Source organism: Elephantulus edwardii, unplaced genomic scaffold (assembly GCF_000299155.1).
Source record: "Elephantulus edwardii isolate Elephantulus edwardi_28Jun2011 unplaced genomic scaffold, EleEdw1.0 scaffold00058, whole genome shotgun sequence".
In the NCBI taxonomy this organism is placed as follows: domain Eukaryota; kingdom Metazoa; phylum Chordata; class Mammalia; order Macroscelidea; family Macroscelididae; genus Elephantulus; species Elephantulus edwardii.
The window spans coordinates 7,905,921-7,914,375 of NW_006399808.1; positions in this window are offsets into that span (position 1 = coordinate 7,905,921).

An 8,455-nucleotide genomic window follows, 5' to 3' on the forward strand; every position below is an offset into this window, starting at 1 on the left:
ACCTGCCTCCGCCCTGGGGGGCTCCGCTTGCTGCCCTCGGGGAAGGGCGGGGATGCTGGTGTCCGCGGGAGGATGGGGACGCCTGGGCCGTTTGGGGAGGGGAGTGTGCCCGCTGGGCCTGGGACAGAGGTGCGATCTTCGCCAGCGCGCCCCCCTCCCGTCGCCGTGGGCCCCAAACTTCGCCCTCCACCTGGAGGAGAGCGCGGCAGTTTTGGGGTGGCGGGTGCTTCGGGGTCTGTGTCTACTCTGACCAGGAGGAAGAGGGAGCAGTGACATTCAGCGACTGCGGACAGGGCACGGCGGCGGCATCGTTGGGTGGGAGTGAGGATGTCAGACGCGGGCTGAAAGGGGGGGGCTGCCCCTCAAGATGCCCTCTCCCGAACGCCCCGGCCTTTGAGGAGCTCGTGAGCTGTGAGCTGCGGCCCGAGTACTCTCTTGGGCGTTGCAGCAGATGGCAGAGGTGCTGGGGGGACCAGAGGAGACGGCTAGGGGACCCTCCCCCCTCTCCTCCAGCCGGTGCTGGAAGGAAGGCTGATGGCGAAGTTTGGCTTTCCAGGCTTCCCCTGGGCCCCCCGAGTTCCTGAGGCCCCGATGAGGGAGGCTGGGGGTTTCTCTGGACGCCCAGGCAAGGACTCTGGCGCTGCCCACATGACTCCCAGCGCCCTCCGGACACAAGAAAGTGCCCTTAGTTCTTCCCCTGAGATGGGTGGATGACAGGCAAGGGAGGCGAAAGAAAATAGGAAAAGATAGGCTCAAGAAATGGCTCCTACAGAGTTGAGCGAGAAGTTTCCCTTTCCAGGCGCCATTTCTTTGGGAGGAGGAGAACGATGGCTTTTAAAAAAGAATAGCCAAGTTTCAGACATGGTGCCCTTGATAGAAAACCACCTGTTGACTGAAGTCGGTCAGTGAAGTTAGGGTACTTGGACCCTAATGGTGTGGTACAGAATCTCAGGGAGTGGAGGCTCCAGGCTTCCTATCCAGGTTGACATCTGCCTCTTCAGGCCACTGACACTTTGCAGCTGCACCACCTTCAACTCCCCATTAGAAACCACTGTGCAAAGTAGGTAGGTACTTTGTTAAAGCACCTTATCTCACTTCTTATCTCAAATAAACAAACAAAACAAGCAGCATAGCCCAGTCAGCAAATGCAGAAGATGAGACACACTGCTTCACTTTTCAAAGGTGGTCTGCTACTTTGGGGTGTGAGTTCCCCCACAAGTAAATGCTTCTTGGCAGCTAGGTGAGAAAGAAGCTGAAACAAAGGCCACAGAGATGAATGGAAAGGATAGAAAAAGGGAGAAGGGGAACAGGGAGTTGTAATACTACACTCAAAACTGTCACCATTTCCATTATAAACCCCCTTTTATAGGTGTTTTATTACTTGGTTGTTAGTTTTTAAAACACAAACCTCTCTAGATTAAATCTTGGCATTCAAAGGCTCAGCCCAGGGAAACAAAACACACAAAGTTTAACCATCCGCTTGGCTATTTTTGAACTACATTACTGATTAAAAAAAAAAGTCTGTTTCGGTTTACTCAGAACCTCTCCTGACTTCTTTTAGTGTCTTCAGTAGCTTGCTTAAGGCGAAGTTTTACAAGCCATTAGTTCATAATTCAATCTAGTTCATTTAGATATTTCAAAGAGGGGCATTTATAAGGTGTGCTTTCAGCAGGTGCTGGAATTTTTGGTCTCTAAGAAGTGACTAAGTAAACTTAAGAACTCTAGCAAGCTCTTTTGGCCTTTATGGTATTCTCTCACCTTTGCCCTGTCCCCAATGGTATACCCAGATACATGTTACTTTGTAAATTTTATTTGCATCCTCTAGACTTCATTTATCTCAACCAATTAACCATACCTTTATTTTAAAAGTTTAAAACCCCCAAATCTGTATATTCAAGCTAAAGACATTCTTACAGAAGCCATCAAAACCCCATATTTGCGGTCTTCACCCAGTGAAATTCGGGGGGATATCTAAGTGATAATGTTTATTATCACTAATGAGTTATTCACTCTGATTCTCAGCTCATCAAGAAGTATATAGACAGCTGAGAAATGGATTTTGTTTGCCTGAACGTGTACTACTACAACTCCAGAAGATGCCTTTGAGATTCTGTTCTTGAACAGGAATGTGCAAAGGAAAAGGAATGGTGTTGCTCTCTCATTGATAACTCCCCCTCCAGGGATACTTGTCCTTTGAGAAATCCTAGCTCTTCAGATAAGTGGGACTGGAAAGGATAACAAGAGACACAGCCAGAGATGTTTAAAGCTTACCCCTAAACCTTTCTTATCTGTGGTATCCCTAACCTACAAATAGCTTAAATTGAAACCCAAGTATGGTGCAAATTTTGCAAGCCCAATTACAAATTGAGAGGCTCATCTGACCTAATTCCCGAAAGAATAGTTGCCACCAGTCACACTTCGAAGTGGCTGTAGGCATATCTGTCAGTGGACTCCAAAGGCACTGGTATCAGAATGAACTGAGTGTTTAAAACATGGATTCTTTGGACAGATCCCAGAGATTCCGTGGGCCCATTAAAATAGCCCATGTCTTTACTTGATAACTTATGATCATTGAATTTGAGAATGAATGGCTAGGCTGATTCTTCTAACTAGGAAACATTTCATTTGTTTGTCTTATAAAGCTAGTCTTTAGCACTGGGATGAGTTTGTGTTCTGTCCTGTTTCTCCTGTAGTTCAAAGTAAGAATGAGAAGCTGTACAAAGTAATAGCAGGAACCTAAGAAAGCAAGAGGGATTGATCTTTTGAGCCTGTTTACTTGCTCTAAGTCAGACAGCCTGATAAAAGTTGCCACGTCCACAGACACACTGAGAAGTTCTTAGTTTGAGAAAGGAGACTGTAGCCATGAACTGCAGCCCAGGGTCCAGCCCACAAATGGCATGCATTCTGTTTACATTTATCTAGTCACTTAAGAAACATTGGTCTTTACCTCCCTCCTAGCCGCCACATGAAATCTGGCAATGACTGGAAGATACACCCCAACAAGGTCATAAAATCTAGCGTCTTCAGTTAAAGGATGAGGAGGTGGGGGGAAGGAGATGAGCTGGTAACCATTAGTTTTAGATTAGTTAGCAAAATGGTCTTTGGAGAGGGACATCATGTTTGGGAGAGTGGAGGAACGGCGCAGGAGAGGATGACCCTTGATGAGATAGATCGATTCTGTGAGTGGAGTAATGGGAATGAGTGTGTCTGAGACAGCGAGGTTGGCACAGGATAGAACGGCGTTTAGGGCTCTTGTACATAGGGTCGGTATGAGTCGCAAGCAACTCAGTGGCACATAACAATAACAACATGTATGAATAACCTGAGTTATATCTCATACCAATATTCTACACCTTCACCCTATTCATGCATCCCTAGTGAAAAAATGTTAATATCTTTTAAGTACATTTTGAATCAAGTCTAAACTCTTTTAGTTGACCTTTCTAGCTTCTCCCAGCACCCTGTGCTCATTCAATTCCAGCTTGCTCTTTTTCCCCTACCAGCACATCCTATTCCCTGTTATGCTGAAGACCTTGCAGAAAGTCTTCAATTTCTACTTAATGTCCCTCTATCAAGGTGATTGATTGATGGACATTGCACACAATGCACTTGACCATTCATTCGATGCCTTCATTGACACCCTTGCTGCAGAGAACAGGGTTTGGGGGCTGAGAGTGAGGCCACGAGTTCCACAAACTTCAGTTGCAAAGTTCCAATTGCTGCCAGCTCTCTGAATTTTGTCTGGTCTCTTCCACGTGGCACATAATCTTGAAGCAATGTTACTTATTCAGTTAATATTTGTTGAATTACTGAATAAATAAAAACATGTTTTGCCTGGTTTTTCTGATTAGACCAGGAGCTTTCTTATTGTGTGGATAAGCTTGTTTGTAACTTTCTTAGTGCCTGACATACAGAAGTGATTTTAAGAAGCAAACAGCAGCCAGAATTGTGGTTCTCATTCACGTCTGTACATTAGTCACCTGAGGAATTTTTTTAACCAGTTACATGCCTAAGTCCCATCTAAGACCAATTAAATAAGCATGATTGGGGTCTGAGGCATATTTGTTGATACTTTTCAGTGTACTCTGTGCAGTAAAAGTGGAGAACTATCCATTGACATAAGCCAGGAAGATTCTCCAGCATCATGCGAATTATCCTAAAGAAAGGAAGATGGGAAAAATTTATAAAGTAACAATTTTTTAATAAGAAGATAGAGTTCTCAAGAATTTTAAAAAAATTTTATTTGGTATTTTTGTTTTGAGACTCAAAGATGAAAGGATATTTTACTCATAGTCATCATTTGAACTTTCACCTAGTAATTGGTGATCTGATCACAGCCAGCATCTGGTCTTGTTCTTAGTGCTGATATTGAGCATCTCCAATGATTCTTTCCACAGATGTAGTCAGTCTGATTCCTATGAAGTCCGTCAGGGGAGGTCTATGTGTAAAGCTGCCTTTTGTGTTTCTTTTTTTTTTATATTATTTTTGTGTGTGTACCGACTCAATGGCACTTAACAACAACAACCGTCAAATCAGATCTGACTGGTACAGGAGGAGATTGCCCCTCCTTCTCCAGCAGAGCATCTGGTGGATTTGAACTGTGTACCTCTGGACCTTTTGCATTTCTTTTAAAAAGTATTTGCTATGAATAAATCATTGAATATATATAATTCAGTCGTTTGCTTTCCAGCCCCATGTCTGCCACCAAGCCCATACTTTCTTCCTACCATTGTTTTCTCATTATTTCTAATTTTGCATTCCAGTCACCAATAATCAGTAATGCATCTTGTGTGCATGTTTGATCAATTTTGGACTCTAAAAGTTTGTAAAAAGCCTCAATGTCTTCCTCTTTGGCTTTAGTTGTTGGTGCATATATTTTAGTAATAGTCATGTTAACAGGTCTTCCTTGTACATATATGGATACTATCCTGTCACAACACTGTACTATAGGATAGACTTTGAAGTTGTCATTTTAACTATGAATACAACACCATTCCTCCTCAGTTTTTCTTTTCTAGCATAATTATATGATTGTCTAATTCAAAGTGGCCCATGCCAGTCCATTTTGGTTCACTAATACCTAGAATGTCTATCTTCATGGGTTCCCTTTTATTTTTTACAACTTCTAGTTTTCCTACATTTATACTTTGTACATTCTTATTATTAATGATTGTTTGGAGCTGTTTCTACTCTTGAATATGGATGGCCGAAGAACAATTGATGCCTTTGAGTTGTAGTATTGGAGAAGAGTAATGAATATTTCATGGACTGCAAAAAAGAACAGATATGTCTTGAAAAGATGGGACCATAGGGCTCCATGGAAGCCAAGATACTGAAGTTTCATCTCTCATACTTGGGACATATTGCTAGGAGAAGCTATCCCTTGGAAAGGGATATCATGTTTGGAAATATCAGAGGAAAAAAAGGAAGACTCTCAACAAGGTAGATTGACCTGGTGATTACAGCAATGTGTCAGATGATGAGGACGGCACAGGATAGGATAGGTTTCAGATCTGTTGGTCATGGGTGCTTTGAGTCCTACTTGACTTGGTACCTAATGAAAACATCAATCATGAGAGAATTATAAGACTCAGTTTTTATCACTAGAGCCAGTCTATACCAAAGAGAGAAAAAAAAGGAAAACTTAAGAATTTTTAATTATTTTCAGGTTGTAGTGCTAAAAGATAATATTTGGATATGTATTGTAGGTTTTGGCTTATTTGTTTTGTATCCAAGTAAGTATTTTTTTTACACTGAAGATCAGGGTTAAACTAAAAGTGATTTATGATCTAGTGATGAACTATTGCACAGCAAACGTAAAGGCAAGTGTTTCAAATCCACCTGTTGCTCTTAGAGAAAAAGATGGGTAATATCCTCTTGTGCTATTTACAGCCCCTGAAAACCTGTTGGAGATTCAACAATGAGTAGATTCTGAGTCAACAGCACATAAAAACAGATCTATCTAGAATTTGAGGTCTCTTCAGACAGATTACTTGTTGATGTTGCTATGTGCCATCCAGTCACTTGTGACTCATAGCGACTGAGTTATGAGTTCAGAGTATAATAGCTCTGAACCGTGTTCTATGTGGAGCTAATTTCATTGACTCTGACACACGTAGCCCCATTAGGCCAGTCACTGAGTCAATCCATCTCCTCCAGGGTCTTCCTCTCTTAGACACTGTCCCTCCACCCTAACAAGCATGATGTCCTTCTCCAAGGACTGGTCCCTCCTGGCAACATGCCCAAATTATGTGAGCCAGAGCTTCAAAATCCTTGCTTCCAAGGAGTAGCCTGATTTCACCCTTTCCAGGACAAACCTGTTTGTTTGCTTAGCAGTCCATGGAGTATGTTCAATACTCTTCTCCAGCACCAAAACTCAAAGCCATCAGTTTTTCTGTCATCCTTAGTAATTGTCCGACTCTCTGATGTATAACAAGTAATTGCAAAAACCACATCCTGTACTATAATCCATATCTAAAAGTATTCCACTACTGAACAGCATTTGCTTAAGAAGGTCAAGGACCATAGTCTGCAATATAGACTAAAGCTCAACATCAAAAAAAACAAGGATTTTTACCACTGGGCCAATTGACAAAACCATGATAGATGGAGAAGAGATTGAGAATCTTAACAATTTCAGTTTGCTTGGGTCCACAATCAACACTCTTGGCACTAGTAGTCAGGAAATCAATAGATGAATTGCATGAGGAAAATCTGCTGTCAGTGACCTCTCCAGAGTGTTGAAGAGTAATGATGTCAGTCTAGAGGCTAAGATGTTCCTGATCCAGGCCATGGTCTTCACAGTTACTTGCTCTGCATCAGAGAGCAGGGAAATGACCAAACATGACATACGAGGAATGGATACCTTTGAGTTGTGGTTTTAGAGAAGAGTATTGAACTACCATGGACTGCCAAGAGGTCTGTCCTAGAAAGGCTGAAACCATGCTGCTCCTTGGCAGCAAGGATTTTGAGGCTCCACATCACATACTTTGGGCATGTTGCCAAGAGGGTGCAGTCTTTGGAGAAGGACATTATGCTTGGAAGGGTGGGGGGACAGCACAGGAAAGGAAAGCAGCAGTTGACACAGTAACTGGGATATTTAGGTTAGGTGTGTCAGAGACTGTGAGATTGGCTCAGGATAGAGCAGGCTTCAGAGCTGTTGTGCATAGTGTTGTTTTATGTCACAGGTGACCTGATGGTACATAACAACAACTCAACAAAACTGCTCTCGTGCAATTTTCCATGTCTCTTCTGACATCCATTGATGACACAATCATCAATGATTGTAGATTATTGAACAATATCATTAATATCACATGCAAGCAAAATACTGCTGAAGATCATTCTAGAACAGTACATAGAGAAGTGCTAGAAATTCAAGCTGGATTTGAAAGAGGCCATAACACCAGGGATACCATTGCTGATATCAGATGGATCCTGGCTGAAAGCAAAGAATACCATAATAATGTCTATTTATGGTTCGGCCTTTGGTCAGTTGAGCTTAGTTGTGTCGTTTTTTTCGTGGCCAGGTGCATTCCCAGCTGTTCCTGCTCTCGGCTCCACGTTCCTGACCCGTGTTGCCAGCAGGATGTCCCACAAGCAGATTTATTACTCGGACAAGTACTTTGACGAGCACTATGAGTACCAGCATGTCATGTTACCCAGAGAACTTTCCAAACAAGTACCCCAAACACACCTAATGTCTGAAGAGGAGTGAAGGAAACTTGGTGTTCAACAGAGTCTAGGCTGGGTGCATTACATGATTCATGAGCTGGAACCACATATTCTTCTCTTTAGACGACCTCTTCCTAAAGATCAACAAAAATGAAGAGTGTCTGAGGATTGCCAGTGGAATCTTTTTCAAATTTAATGTGTATATGTGTATATATGGTAGTATTCAGTGACTACTTGAAAAATGTACAAATCATTCATCCATACCTGTGCATGAGCTGTATTCTTCACAGCAACATAGCTCAGTTAAATGCAACTGCAAGTACATTACCATAAGGTTTTTAAGATAAAATTTATTCCAGTCTGTTTTCTCTTTATAATATAAATGACTGTTTGGCTTTACCTGTTAATTCTGTTATCACTGTTAAAAAAAAAAAGAATGTCTATTTATGCATTATTAACTATGCAAAGACATTTTTCTCTGTGGATCATAGCAAATTATGTCTTAACATTGAGAAGAATGGGAATCCCAGAACACTTAATTGTGTTCATGCAAAACCTATACCCAGACCATTGTACAAACAGAGCAAAGGAACACATTGTTGTTGTTGTTAAGTTCTGTCAAATCATAGATGACTCATAGTGGCCCTATAAACAAAAGACCTGAACGCTTGTATAACTTTCATGGTTTCTCCAAGTTCATAGAGTTTCCGAAAGCAAGCTACATGGTTTAAAATCAGGAAAAGTGGGCGACGCAGCGCGAAGGTGACGCAGCGCGAGGGCG